A 14,031-nucleotide genomic window follows, 5' to 3' on the forward strand; every position below is an offset into this window, starting at 1 on the left:
CTCAATGCGTCTCGTTGTCCGGGCGGCGTCAGCCGAGTGGCCTGGCCACTCTATGCCTCAGTGTCCTTGCCCCTAGGACAGAGGTGACGCCAGTCCCGGCCACTTAAATCGCCTCGGCTTGTGCTGAGTGGAGGCGCAGATGGGGTCCATGGAGACCCGCGCAGCAGGTGCCTCCCATCCTCGACAGGCAGATGCAAGGGGTAAGGAGGACAGCGCAGGGCGCTGGGCACACAGGGCAGGGGGCAGTGGGCTGCATGGGCTCCGGTGGGCACGCCCAGCCTCCTCGATGGCCCGTGTCCCCGGGACAGGACCACCTCCCACCGCCCGCCCTATGAAGCTGCGCGGGCCAACCCACCTCCCACCGCCCGCCCTATGAAGCTGCGCGGGCCAACCTGGAGGCCCAATGCCCTGGGGGGAGCAGGGGCTCTGCAGGCAGCACGCAGCAGGGGACCCCAGCCCTGGGCCACGGGGACGCGGGGAGGGAGTAGGAGAGGCTGCGGGGAGTGTCCCGCATGACAGGACAGGCTCCTAGGGCGTGTAGGCAGGCAGGGCCTCGCCCCGCACCTCTGGCCCCGTGGGGCCTGCACAGCGTCACAGGACCTCCAACACCCCGCCGGCCTCGGGGGACAGGGTCCAGGTTCACTGCGCCCTGAAAGCTCTGTTGCAAAAAAAAAAGCTCTGTCGCTCTCACCCCTTGCCCCGCCCCAAACAGTCGGGTACCCGCGGGGTCGGGCACTGACACAGGGCTGTGACACCCAGCGTGGCGAGCCCGAGAGACACCTGAGCGCTGAGCTCCTGGGCCTATGGGGGTCCGCTCCACACAGGCCTCTGGCGACGGAGGGGGTGACCCCGCGGCCCCCAGCCACTGAGAGTCCTGAGGGGGACTCACTCCGGACGTCGTGGGCTCCACGCAGCAGCCTCCAGGCCGCGCCTTTCCCCACCGCAGCCTGCGAGCCCTCCCGGAGCTCAAGGGCCTGCAGGGACCAAGCTCCCACGGGCACGCAAAATCGTCCCAAGGGGGATCCCTGGGGGGCTTAGCGGTTTGGCACCTGCCTTTGGTCCAGGGCGTGACCCCGGGGTCCTTGTATCGAGTCCTACATCGGGCTCCCTGCACGGAGACTGCGTCTCCCTCTGCCTGGGTCTCTGCCCCTCTCTCTGTGTGTCTGTCATAAATGAAAAATAAAAATAAATTTAAAAATCTTTAAAAATCGTCCCAAGGAGCAAGTGTTTCACAAGTTAGAGGCCGCGCCCTGCCCCGGCAGCTGCCGCCTGCTGATGAGATCGGCTCCTCCTCGGCCGGGCCCCCTTTCCACTGCTCTTTCCCGAGCTGCCTTGCCCTCCCCCCGAGTCGTGACCCCAGCTGCCGCAGGACGCTGCTATCCCTGATGTGCAACAGGGTCCAGGCTTCACCCAACAAAGCTCACGGCCCGGTGCCATCCCGAGGCCACATCTTCTTCCCCGACCGGCCCCCCAGCCCCTCAGGCCCCCCTACGACAGGAGCCTCCGGAGCGGAGAGGCCAAATGTGAATCCAGAGATCCACATCTGTCCTTCCGCGACAGACCGAGAAAGGGGCCCAGACTCCTCTCCCGGGAAAGCCAGGGACCGGGACCGGGGCGACGCAGCTGGCCCCGCGCTCTCCCCGACACAACGCCCGCGCCCCGGGCCTGAAGTTATTTTGGCGGGCACCCTGCGAGAGTCCAAGGGGACGAAGCCAAGATGTCAACGTTCTTGTTTTCCAAATATTTTGCCAGCAGTTGCAACACCGTCAGGAAAGAAAACGATGTGTCCGCTGTCCTGCGATGCCATGTCGATTGTGAACAAAACTCTGACGTCACTGAGTCCATTCCTGCATTTCAACGTCACTAATACGCCCACTTAGTGGGCTCACTAATACGCCCACTTCTCTGCCAGGACCATATTCTTTCAATCACTGTCCCTTTGTAATAAGGTTTAATATCTGGAAGAAGCTTCATATCTGAGAATGTTTCATCTCGGGATTTTTTTTCTTGGCTGGTCTGTGTTCATTATTTTAGACGAACGTCATTAAATGTCAAAAAAATAAAATGAGGCCCCGGTAATATTTTTTAATTGACCTGGAATCCTATTTATATTCGGCTCCGGGGGAACTGCCACCTTCACAGTGTTGAGTGTTCCGGTCCCTTCGTTCACTGGCTGAGGAAGTCATTACCGAGGCTCCCAGGTGCCAGGTGTAAGGCAGGTGCTGGCACCTGGGCACTGTCAGCTCTGATCCCCGTCCTCTCAAAGCTTGTTTTGAACTTTATATTTATTTAAAGAATTATTCACACATGGGTGAGAGTTGAGTTCTGGCTGTGAGAGCAAAGCAGGGAGCTTGGCTAATAAAGGACATGATCAGGACTCACGACCCATCCCCAGCCTCCCCTACAGGAAGACAGGGCTGTTAGGTGCCGTCCCCGAGGAGCACCCAAGGGCTGCGCGTCCTCGAGCCTGTGATCCAATGGAGAGTGCCCAGGAGCCCATTTAATGACTCGGAACAGCAGTGACACAGGAAGACACTGGAAATAGTGTCCAAATCCCAGCCCTGAGCATCGTCACAGATGGGCTCACCTGAGGAAGGGGGCGGAGAGCCTGGCCCTCCTGCTGCCCCAGGAAGTTGGGAAATAACCTGTGAACCCAGAGACTCTTCATGGAGGGTAAACGTGTGAAGGGCCAGCAGACTCCCCAGCCTCCCCGCCTCTCGTCCTGGCTTCCTGGAGCTGCTCCTGCTCCGCCCCTCCTGAGCCCTCCTCAACACAGGCTTTCTTCCTTTTTTTTTTTTTAATTAAAATAAAAATACATCTCTTATTTTTTATTTATTTTTTATGTCCGTTGCATATGACACCCAGGGCCCATCCCATCACGTGCCCTCCTCCATGCCCGTCACCCGGTTACCCCGTCTCTCCACCCCCCTCCCTTCCAGGGACCCTCAGTGTGTTTCCTATGATTAAGAGCCTCTCATGCTTTGTCTCCCTCTCTGATTTCATCTTGTTTAATTTTTTTCCTCTCTTCCCCATGATCTTGTGTTTTCATTTCTTAAATTCCACATACAATATAATTCTTTTTCTGGTTGACTTATTTCACTTAGCATAATATCCTCTAGTTCCATCCATGTCGTTGCAAATGGCAAGATTTGAATTTTATTTTATTTTATTTTTGTGGCTGAGCAGTGGTGCATTGTGTATCTAGACCACATCTTCTTTATCCAATCATGTGGGTGGACAGCTGGGCTCTTTCCACAGTCTTGCTATTGTGGACATCGCTGCTGTGAACACTGGGGTGCAGGTGCCCCTTCGGATCACTCCAGCAGCACAGCTGTCTACCCCCGGCCCACGGCCTGCGTTCCTTCCCAGGGTCTCTACTGCCATCGTCCCGCCCCGTCTGGCGAGTACCTCCTTCCTAAGCACTCAGATCCTAGTCGCCGGCATGTGACTTCTGGGCGATCCCATCTCCTAAGCCGGCCTTGAGCTCACGCGGGTTAACCCGCAAGCACGGTGAGGCCACTGGCTTCTCTGGGCCCATGGGCTCACCTCCTTCCTTCTCCCTGGAAAACTAACAGGAGGAAACCTCAGGAAAATGGAATCCAGGGCCTGGAAGGGGGGAGCCGTACCACTCGGTGGCAGTTACAGACGCTAACAGAAGAATCCCAGACTGGGATGAGCATCAGGTCCCAACCAGGAAAGGTGCATGTTGCATCCCCTTGCAATTCGGCCCGAGACACCATCCTCCCTGTGAGGTCCCGCAATGGCTCTCTGTCCAAAGCAGCTCCTCCCAGTTTCCTCCTTCTTCATAAAATAACATTCTTCTCCTTTGTTCCTTGGACTCGTTTATGGTTTCACCACAGGGTGCACGTCCTCAAAATTGCAATTCCCTGCTATTCCCAAACAGGCACTTTTTTTTTTTTTGCTGGTAAAATAACTATTTCATTTTTTGAGGTTAATGACCCTTTCCAGCAGACAATCACCAAGGGCTTTCCCCTGTCTCTGGCCCCGGGGGGAGACGCAGGGATGCAATGATGGGTAAGGCAAGGTTGTGTGCCCCGGACGAAGAAGTCCGCTTCAAAACACGCCCAGAACGACATGCAAGCCAGTAGGAAAACCAGCAACTCACGAGAGAAAACTTGCATGACCGACAGACATAAGAAAAAGGCTGAAAAAAAAAAGAAAAAGAAAAAGAGGCTGAACCTCATCAGTCCCAAGGAGACGCAAATGAAACCGCGTTGCCTGCTAGCCAGGGAAACGAAAATGGAAAAGTCTCACCACACTAAGTGTTGGTGAGATCTGAAGGCGGTGTAGACATGAAATCCTTTGGGGTGGGGCCCATGAAGGGGTGGACCTCAGGCCACGTTTGTCGGGGTTGAGGGTGCACAGACCCCACGTACACGTGGGCCCAGCTGCTCTGGGGACACCTACGAGGCCACCTGGCCCGGGTGCCCAGGAGGCACGTGCCAGGCCAGTTGGTGAACACACCGCAGTGTCTGTCACAACGGGTTCATTTGTGGGGAGGAGCAAGGGCCAGCAGGGCCCGCTGGGAAGATCAGAGGCACCCACTGCACAAAGGAACTGAGCATTTACACAAACCACGGACGGTTCCCAAGACTGTGATGTTGAGTAGAGACTCCATCCGATTTTAGGAGCCCGGGGGGCAGGGGGAAGCGGAATTCAGGTTTTAGTTGCATCCTCTGATTTTTCTTTCTGGCGAACTGAACACGGCAAGCTGTTGTGATCCAGTAAATCTGGGTTCTGAATACATGTTTGTTGTTTTCTGTGGCTTCCTAATGTTTGAAGTGTTCCAGAATAAAACATTTAAAGGAATATTTTGTAGAACTGTCCTTAAGAAGTCTCCGGACTCCTGGGGACATGAGACAAGGAGGCAACAATTAAAACTGATAAATAGGGGATCCCTGGGTTGCTTAGCGGTTTGGCACCTGCCTTTGGCCCAGGGCACGATCCTGGAGTCCCAGGATCAAGTCCCACGTCGTGCTCCCTGCATGGAGCCTGCTTCTCCCTCCTCCTGTGTCTCTGCCTCTCTCTCTCTCTCTCTCTCTGTGTCTATCATAAATAAATAAATAAATAAATAAATAAATAAATAAATAAATCTTAAAAAAAAAAAAACTGATAAATAAAGGGCCAGCACAGAGAGCCAGAGCATAGGCCAGATAGCAGACAGGTTTGGGGCGGCCATGACGGTGGCATCACAGGAGGCGGGACACGAGCGGGGTGCTGAGGGATACAGAGGAGTTCTCCGGCTGGCAGGGGGCAGGGCGGATGGCGGGGCTCCTCAGGTAGATGCAGGTGCAGAGCCCAAGCATGCGGAAAGCATGATGCTTAGGCGACCTAGATTGGTCCGAGAAGGCTGGAGACGTGGGCAGCACCCTAAGAAAGGCCCTGTTGACACACCAAGGTCCTCAGGCCCCATCTTAGGGGGTGGGAGCCACTGGGGAATCCGGCCGCGAGTGGCACCCTTGCATTTTGTTCCTCGACGCTTTCTCAGACAACAGGGATGCCAGAGGGAGAGCAGCAGAAAACCAAGTACACGAAGCAGTGCTGCAGGCCGGGAAAGGCCCCCCACGTCTGTGGGGTCCTGCTGGCCTGCCCTTCCGAGACCCTCCAGTGGCCCCAGGCCTGACCCCCCTTCCGCCAACCTGCCTCCCTGTCGGCAAGCATCGCGGGCGAGCAGATTCGCCAGGCTTCAGACAGGGACTCATGGAAGACCACCCCCTGGGTTCAGGTGAGCCTGTGGCCCCCATGGGGCAAGCACAGTAAGTATTGGGGTGGGCACAGGGGTGAACACGTGGCCCCATCGGTGTGTGCTCAGAAAGGGACACTCCCCGGGGCCCCAGAGCCTGACAGGATGCCAGGGTAGCGCCCGAGGTGCAGCCTGAGACGAGGCCCCAAGTGGCAGAGAATGGGGCGCCTAGGGGGAACACGAGAGACGGCCTGCCTGGCTCCCCGAGGCTCAGACCAAGCCCCCCGGGCCTCCCCCCGGCCCCGTACGAGCCAGGTGGGCCTCCTTGGAGGCATCCCCTGGTCCGCCCACAGCTTCTCCGCACCCATCACTGGGGGCCCCTATCTGGCCCCCGAGACCACGGCGGCCCCTCCCGGCCTGCTGGTGCCCAGGCGGGTGGCCCGCGGTGCGCACCATCACAAGATCGCGGCTGGGCCGTGGCCAGGAGCCCTGCACTGGGGCCTCGCTGGGCAGATGCGGGGGGAGAGGAGCTCAGGTGCCCACACCCCGCTCTCCGGGAAGCACCCCAGCGCCACCCGCCTTATAGCTGTGGCCCCCCCGTGGCCCCCCTCCAGCTGCAACGGCCACTTCTCTGGTCCCCTCGCTGGCGCCTCTGACATGGAAGCAGCCCCACGGCAACGCCTTGCGGAGCCCCGCCAGCCCCTCATCTCACTACAACTGGAACTACCTGGTTGTTTGGGTAAACTGCAGACGGACGCGTCCCGTGCCAGACGTCGGGGCAGGAGCCCACAGTCCCTCACACCTGGAGGAACCGGAGCAGCTGCCCAAGCCTGTTCCCGCGTTTTGGGGTTTAGGAGCCGCACATGAAAACAGGAGCCTGGGGGTCACATGCAGTGATTTCATGAGGCCCCTGCTTAAAGCTGCATTTTCTGATGACAAGTCCCTGGTGTGTGTGTCTTTGCACAAAACAACGCCCAGCAAGATGCAGTAGAGGGGCCGGGGGAGGGGGAGGAGGGGTCCATGGCCAGGAAGCCCCCCGCCGGCGCCCACCGCATCCAAGCTGCAGTGAGGCTGGGGCGGGAGCCCACAGTGGTGACCAAAGGCCAGCTGTCACGTGCATCAAGCCTGCGGGGGTCTGTGTGTCCCCCCGGCACAGCAGGGGGGTCCCTTTGCCGCCTGTTTCTCTGACTTCTGGGGGCAAAGATGTGCTGCTGAGGCCTGAGTGCCACACCCAGGCCCACTTTCCAGGCTGGGGCTGGGCTGCTGTGCAGCACCGGCTCTGGGCCTCCCTCCGCAGGTCCACCCCCGGCCCCTCCCCGCCGGCCTCCCCGCAGGTCCCCCCCAGCAGGTCCCCCCGCAGATCCCCTCCACAGGCCCCCTTACCGGCCTCCCCGCAGGTCCCCCCACCGGCTCCCCCGCAGGTCCCCCCCCACCCCTCCACAGGTCCCCCTGAAGGTCCCCCCCAGCAGGTCCCCCCCGCAGCCCCCCGCCGCCGGCTCCCCCACACGTGCTTTTGGGCTGTTGGATAGGAAGCCGCTTACCCAGCGTATAGGCTCAGGGCAAACTGGAATCCAGGACAGGTCGCACTAAATCACAGGAGGGCCAGACGTTCATGATACCTGGAAACTCTGGCCTAACTGGCAGCGGGGTCTTCTGTGACTTCGCCACGGAGACAGGACGACTGCCCGCCTCCACCGGCGAGGAAAGAAAACAAAATGAGCATCTAGCGACCACTCCCCGCGGGGACACTGCTGGACACCGAGGGCCAGGCTGGCCCGCCCAGCACCAACCCCCCCCCACCCCGCACCCTCCCCAGCGTGGCTCAGGCCCGTCCTGCTGCGGGCACTCATTCTGGGGCCAAGCGTGGACCTGGGGACGCTGGTCTCACGTGTGACCCCCAGGGTACAAGGCGCTGAAGCCGGGCGGCTCGCGGGCCAGGGAGCCCCTGCGAACCTCCCGGCTGCTCGCACTCCAGGGCCAAGGCCAAGGCCATAGCAAGGTGCCTGCAGGACCCTATCCCAGGCTGTCGAGATTTAGGACCAGTCCTTGGGTCTTCCGGAGTGGGGGGGAGCTTCCCGGGGTTGCTTGGGGGAGATCCTAGGATTTCTAGGCGGTTCACGGACAACCAGGGAGTCCCACGAGGACGCAGGAGTTTGAAGCTAGGCATCGTGCAGAAAATGAACTGTTTAGCTGGGTAGCCATCGGGGGGCTGGGCTCAAGGACTCATCCCTGGGAAGCCCGGCATTTCGGGGGCGGTGGCCAGGTTGTGAGTGAGCAAGTGGGGAACGACAGCGATGTCATAGGCAGCCTGTCCCCTGCACGGGTGGCCTCCTCGCTTGACCTAAGAGGAGGAGGGCAGAGCCGGGGTGAGCGGGGTGAGGACAGGCCCGTGTCCCCGGGGGGCGCGGAGGCCCACCTGGCCCGTCCAGTAGTGCAGTCGCCGCCTACTCGGGCTGCACCCCAAAGCCCAGGGAGGAGCCCATGGGGACCCCCAGGCCGCCTCACACAGCAGGGCTGGACCCCCAGTCCCACCTCAGACACAATGTCTCCGTCCTCTCCACATGTCTTACCTCGAATCCGAAACCCTGGTGGGAGTCCTTGGAGGGGGCCTGGGGGGCGATCCCCCGTGTGGACACGATCCCTGTGACCGGGGGGCGCCGGGGTGCAACTCAGGGGGGCCCGAGCCCCGGCCCCCTGCTCAGCACCCGCCGCCCCCCGCCCCCCGCCCCTCCCCTGCTCCCCGCTCAGGCCCGCGCTCTCCAAGAAGTAAATGCAATCTTCACCAGCAAGGAACCCCTGTGCCTGGGGTTAAGGCCTTGGGAACGGGACCCCGGGGTGACCTCAGCCTTGGCCGTGGGGGGCTATGGCGGGAGGGCCGTGGCCATGCCACCCTGGAGCTGGGCCTCCTCTCGGTGGCACCCCCCAGGGGCCCGGTCACCCCGCCCACAACTCGCGCCCCAAACCCAAGCAGGGCTGAACCTCCCCACATGCAAAGGACAGTCGTGCCTCAGCTTTTCCTCACTTCTTGTTTACTTTTTGCCCGTTTTGCTGTGTTCCCCCTTTTACACGGCCCGTTCTGGGAGGAGGGGGGGCAGGAGTGTGCACGCGGCCGCAGGGTGCTTGGGGGGGCAGGAGAGTGCACGCAGTCACAGGGTGCTGAGGGGGAGGAGCGTGCACGCGGCCGCAGGGTGCTGGGGGGTAACAGGGGCGTGCACCTGGCCACAGGGTGCTGGGGGGGGCCGAGTGTGCACCTGGCTGCAGGGTGCTGGGGGGGACCGAGCATGCACCTGGCCGCAGGGTACTGGGGGGGCAGGAGGGTGCACACAGCCGCAGGGTGCTGGGGGGTAGCAGGAGCGTGCACCTGGCCACAGGGTGCTGGGGGGGCCGAGCATGCACCTGGCCGCAGGGTGCTGGGGGGAGCAAGACCGTGCACCCTCACTCCCCGTCATCCCCTGCCCCCCCGTACTCCCACCCATCCCCATCTTCCTGCCCTCCCCATCCTGACTCAAGATAAAGCTGTTCCAGAGAGGGAGCCGTGCCTGGGAACTGGGTCTCCGGCCCCCCCAGGCTTGGGCCCGCAGCCCCCCCACCGTGTCAGCCGCTTGACAGACCCACTCTCCTGGGACAGCCACCCCCTGAGGCGGTTCCCAGGTGGTGTCCTGTGGGCAGCACACAGCACCCTTGCCACCCGTGTCACCTGCGAGTTGAGGTGTGACGTCACATGCACCCGAAGCAAACCTGCAGGTTTGAAGAAGCCCCTGCAGGTGTGCGGCGTCATGGGCTGCCTGGTGTGCCCAGGGGTGCCCACTGCTCCCACTGTGCCTGCTGCGCCCAGGACACACACGGGAGCCCCGTGCCGCCCTCCGGGTGTCGTGGGAGACTCCAGCCCCTGTGACCTTCTGGGCCCCAGCACATCTGTCTCTCCCTGTGACCTTCTGGGCCCCAGCACATCTGTCTCTAAAGGACTTTTGCTCTTGGGTCCCTGGGCCAGCAGGGTCAGTGCCCAGGACATGCATCGCCCCCGGTGGCCCGATGGCCTGGTGTCCGTGGCGCTGGTGCCGACAGGAAGGGGCTGGAACTTCTGCAAAACTGACTCTTAACATCCTAACACGACGCCCAAAACGCAGACTCGCGGCTGTGAGTGGGGCCCGAGGGTGCCCAGCCCACCCTGCGCTCTGAGTGCCCGCCGCTGTGTCAGAGCCCACAGGCCCCTGGCAGGGCCACAGCCGAAAGTCGCAGCGGGTGTGGCCACCCCGAGGCTGCCCGGCGGGTGGGCGCCCACCCCGGGCCCAGACCGGCCACGGCCCCTGAGCCACATGCCCAGGACCCAGTGACTCCTCACAGGGGATCCATGAGGGACACACGGGCCGTTCATGCCCGGCCGCCCTCCCCATCCCCATCCCAGGCCTCCCTCCCCATCCCTGGACCTCCCTCCCCATCCCAGACCCCCCCTCCCACCCCACCCCACCCCCCGCCCAGCACTCCCCTTCCCCAGGCTGGGCGTGCACCTGCAGGCGACCAGGTGTCCCGACCACACAGCCCAGCTGTTGGGAGGAAAACCAGAGCTGAATTCTCCAAACCTCGCCCAGCTCTGCTGCGGTTCCTACCAAGGTCTAGAAAATCCGCTCTGGAAGCGCCCCGTCTAGAGGACAGAGTTCCTGCGGCGACCACGTAGCCCATTCCGGCCGGGCCTCGGGCGGGAGCCAGGCGAGGGGGACAGAGGGTCTGCACCTGCTGCTTCACAGAAATGCGATGCCAGCCGCATCGGTCACGTACGACTTTGTAGAGGACGCATTTAAAAATTTAAAAGGAAGAGAAATTGATTTTCATCACATATTTAATCGACCTCAGGAAATTACTCATGTCGAAATGTAATGGGAATGAAAATCGTTAATGAAATATTTGCCCTCCTTCAAGAGGAGCTGTGCTGCGGGCGGCACACCTACGGGCCACCTCGGTGCCCTAGCCCGCTTCCCGCGCTGCAGCTCCGTGGGCCTCGCCTTCCTGCCTGCACAGGGCGGGTCCGACTCGGGGCACACTGGGCGGCATCACGGCCGCCCCGAGGTCCGACCCGGGGCGTCAGGTCCCCAGGTCGGGGGCGCCGGGACTCAGGGACAGGCGGGGCGGCCGCTCTGCACACGGGCATGCACCTGTCACACTGATCCCCGAGCGGGGCGTTTCCAAGCTAGTGAATGTCCACCCGGAGGCCATCTGTTACCGCTGCTGCCGTTGAGTTCCCGATGTGGCCCAAGGTCAGGCGCACGCTCGGAGTGATCTACTGCTTTGGACCCTGAGCACGGCCACCGCACGGGTTTCCTTCTTTGCCTTCGCTCCCAGGGAACTCGGGGTCAGGGGTGTTCTCAGTGCCAAGACACGCTCCAGCGAGACCCCCAGTCTTATCCAGTTGTGCTCTCACTGTTGCACTAGGCAATACCTTGGGGATTTTTCAGGGTTTCTGTCTTCGGAAATTGTAGGGAACTTGGAAGCCTTTGGGGAGTGGGCCGAGTAGGAAATGGGTTAAGGACGTTGCCCAAAATGTCGCACGGTTTCCCACCAGATGGCAGCATCGGGTAACAGAATGTGTTGGTTGCGCCCGTGGGCCTGTTCTGCTTTCTCCTGTGTGGCCAGGGTGGGGTGGGGTTGGGGGGTGGGTTGGGGGGGTGGATCTTTTCAAGCCCCGAGGGTCCATCTGTCCTACGAGGAAGGAAGGGCTATGGTGACCATGACCCGCGGTGAAATACAGCCAGAGCCCGGGGTGGGCTGTCGCAGCCGAGCCAGGTGGCCTTGCGGGCTCTGGGGCCGTCACTGAGCCTCCGCTTCCTCGCTGCCCAGGGGACAGGCGGCCTGCCCGTGAGGGCTCCGGGAGGGCCTGGGGCAGCCCAGGTGCTTGCAGGGTTGCACACGTGGGACTGCGGGGCGCTGGCTTTCATCGCGGCCGGTGATCCCCCGCCCACCCTGGCCTTGGACGCCCAGCTTCATGGTGCGGTGCCCCCCCTCCCCAGGATGCTCGAAATGGGGCCTCCCTGCAGCCCACAGGCTCTTCTGTGTGTGAGGTTGCAGGACAGACCCCGACCCTGGCCTGGGGTTGGAGATGCTGTGGGGCGGGGAGCAGGGGGATCAGGGCAGGAAGACACCTGAGGGGCTCGAGCCTTGGGGAAGGCTCGGGCCATGGGCGGGGCGGCTGAAGCCACCCCTGGGGCACTGCTGCTGCCAAGACCTTGTACTCAGATCCCGTCACAGTATTTCCCAGGGCAAGGAAAGAATTCGCACCATTGCACGATTATTTTTGGCAGCCAGACCGTGTTGTGTGTTTCCCACTTAACCTCGACTCGACACGGAACGAATGGGTCCTTCATTTGGGACCCTTGCCTTTCATAAAGCATTTAATCCTATTCTTGCAAACAGAAGGCCCTCAACAAACACTAACTCTTATTATGGGCCGAGCCTCCTCGTCCTCATCGGGCACCCACCCGGGGAGACAATAACCGCATTTCTCCAGCGTAAGCTCTACCCCCACATTCTATGTTTCCTCTGAGACTCCCTGCAGTTTTCAGTAACGAAGATGACTTTGTTGAATTTAACTTTTTTTTGGTTTGTATTGAAGTAAAATAAGTTCAGATTTGGAAAACAAAAATTCAAATTATAGGTTTGAATATTCTTTCCTTAAAGTGTACCCGTCAGACATTGTAACATACCCCACTGAAGCAGCCCCGTCTACCTTGAAGCTTCTCGATTCCCATGAAAAGTCACCTCCTTCCCCTCACTCCTACCCCTCATCTCTGTGCCTCTTACTGTGCTAAAAAATAAATAAGTATCAGGCACGAGGCTCTATATTCAGCTTGGGGAGCATATATCCAAGCCATAGCCTCTACACCCTGGCATGCTTCAGCTTTCAAACGCCTCTGTACTTTATCTCTAAGATCCCAGGTATTTCGGTAAGGGAAAATACGAGATGGATTTTGTTAAAACAAATTTAGGGCCACCATTTGGGGCATACGTGGTCAGCCCCTGCTGCAACGTGTGTTTGGAGGGATGAAATAGGAATAAAATGCTTAAAGCCTTCAGTGGGGCTCTCCGATCCAGGAATCCCAAACTAAGAGGCCTTGCACACTTTATGTGCCTCCTGGCTCCATGGGCCTACGTGACAGGCCGCTGACCAAGTGAGCACGGGTTTTACCCTCCTTGCCCCCCAAAGGTCGAAGGCTGTGTTGATTCATTGTTGCTGTCCTCCAGGCCCCTGAAGACCACAGCAGGAGTCTGTGGCCATGGGAGTCTGTCAAGTGTGTCCCACATCAGCGGCACCAGGCTCAAGAGGGCTACGCAATCAGGCAAGGAGAAGAAGGAAGAAGGCATCCACATTGCAAAGGAATAACTAAAACGGGTTTTTGTTGTGTTTTGCTTGTTTTGTTTGCAGGTGACATGACTCTATATGCAGAAGACCCCATGGAACCCAGAAAGGTTCTATGAGAACGGATACAGAAGTATAGTAAGTTGTAGGATTCCAGAGCAAGATCCAGAAATTGTTATTTCTATATATGAACAATGAATAATCCGAAAAGAAATTAAGAATTCAATTCCTTTTGTAATAGTATCAAAAAGAAGAAAAAATAAACTTAACAAAGGAAGTATAAGAGGGGCACTGGGGGGGCTCGGTGGTTGAGCATCGGCCTTTGGCTCAGGGCATGATCCTGGGGTCCTGGGATCGAGTCTCTGCAGGGAGCCTGCTTCTCCCTCTGCCTGTGTCTCTACCTCTCTCTCTGTGTCTCTCATAAATATATAAATATAATAAAAAAAGAGACACTGGAAATTATAAAACACTGCTGAGGGGAATTTTAAAAAGATCTAAGGGGCCCCAGGTTGGCTCAGTCAGTTAAGCATCTGCCTTTGGCTCAGCTCACGGTCTCAGGGTCCTGGGTTCTAGCCCTGCACGGAGCTCCCTGCTCAGCGAGGAGTCTGCTTCTCCCCCTCCCTCTGCCCCTCCCCCTGCTCATGCTCGCTCTCTCAAGTAAATAAGTAAAATCTTAAAAAAAAAAAAAAAGATTTAAATAACTGAAAAGATATTTCATGCTCATGGATTAGAAGACTTGGTGGTGTTAAGATGACTATTCTCCCCAAATTGAATGGATTGCATTCATTTTCAGTGGGGTGTTCTGCAGAACCTGACAAAATGATCCTAAACTACATATGGAATTATAAAAGGACATGAATGGTCAAAATAATCCTTAAAAAAAAGAACAAATTTGGAGAACTTTAACTTCCTTATTTCAAAACTTACTATAAAGCCATAGGGTAAAAGCAAGGTCCTTGTAAAAGGACAGACATGAAAC

At 59.0% G+C, this 14,031-nt stretch overlaps 1 long non-coding RNA gene across 1 annotated transcript; it reads right to left on the reverse strand.

Moving 5' to 3' along the window:
• Positions 1-5,011: 5,011 nt before the first annotated feature.
• LOC121486206 lies at positions 5,012-8,248 on the reverse strand. Its single transcript, XR_005986571.1, has 3 exons — positions 7,246-8,248; positions 6,432-6,581; positions 5,012-5,067 (listed from the first exon to the last, which is right to left on the reverse strand). It is a non-coding gene; the product is annotated as an uncharacterized LOC121486206 (long non-coding RNA).
• Positions 8,249-14,031: the final 5,783 nt, after the last annotated feature.

The sequence above is a fragment of the Vulpes lagopus genome, chromosome 3, assembly GCF_018345385.1.
Source record: "Vulpes lagopus strain Blue_001 chromosome 3, ASM1834538v1, whole genome shotgun sequence".
Lineage (NCBI taxonomy): Eukaryota > Metazoa > Chordata > Mammalia > Carnivora > Canidae > Vulpes > Vulpes lagopus.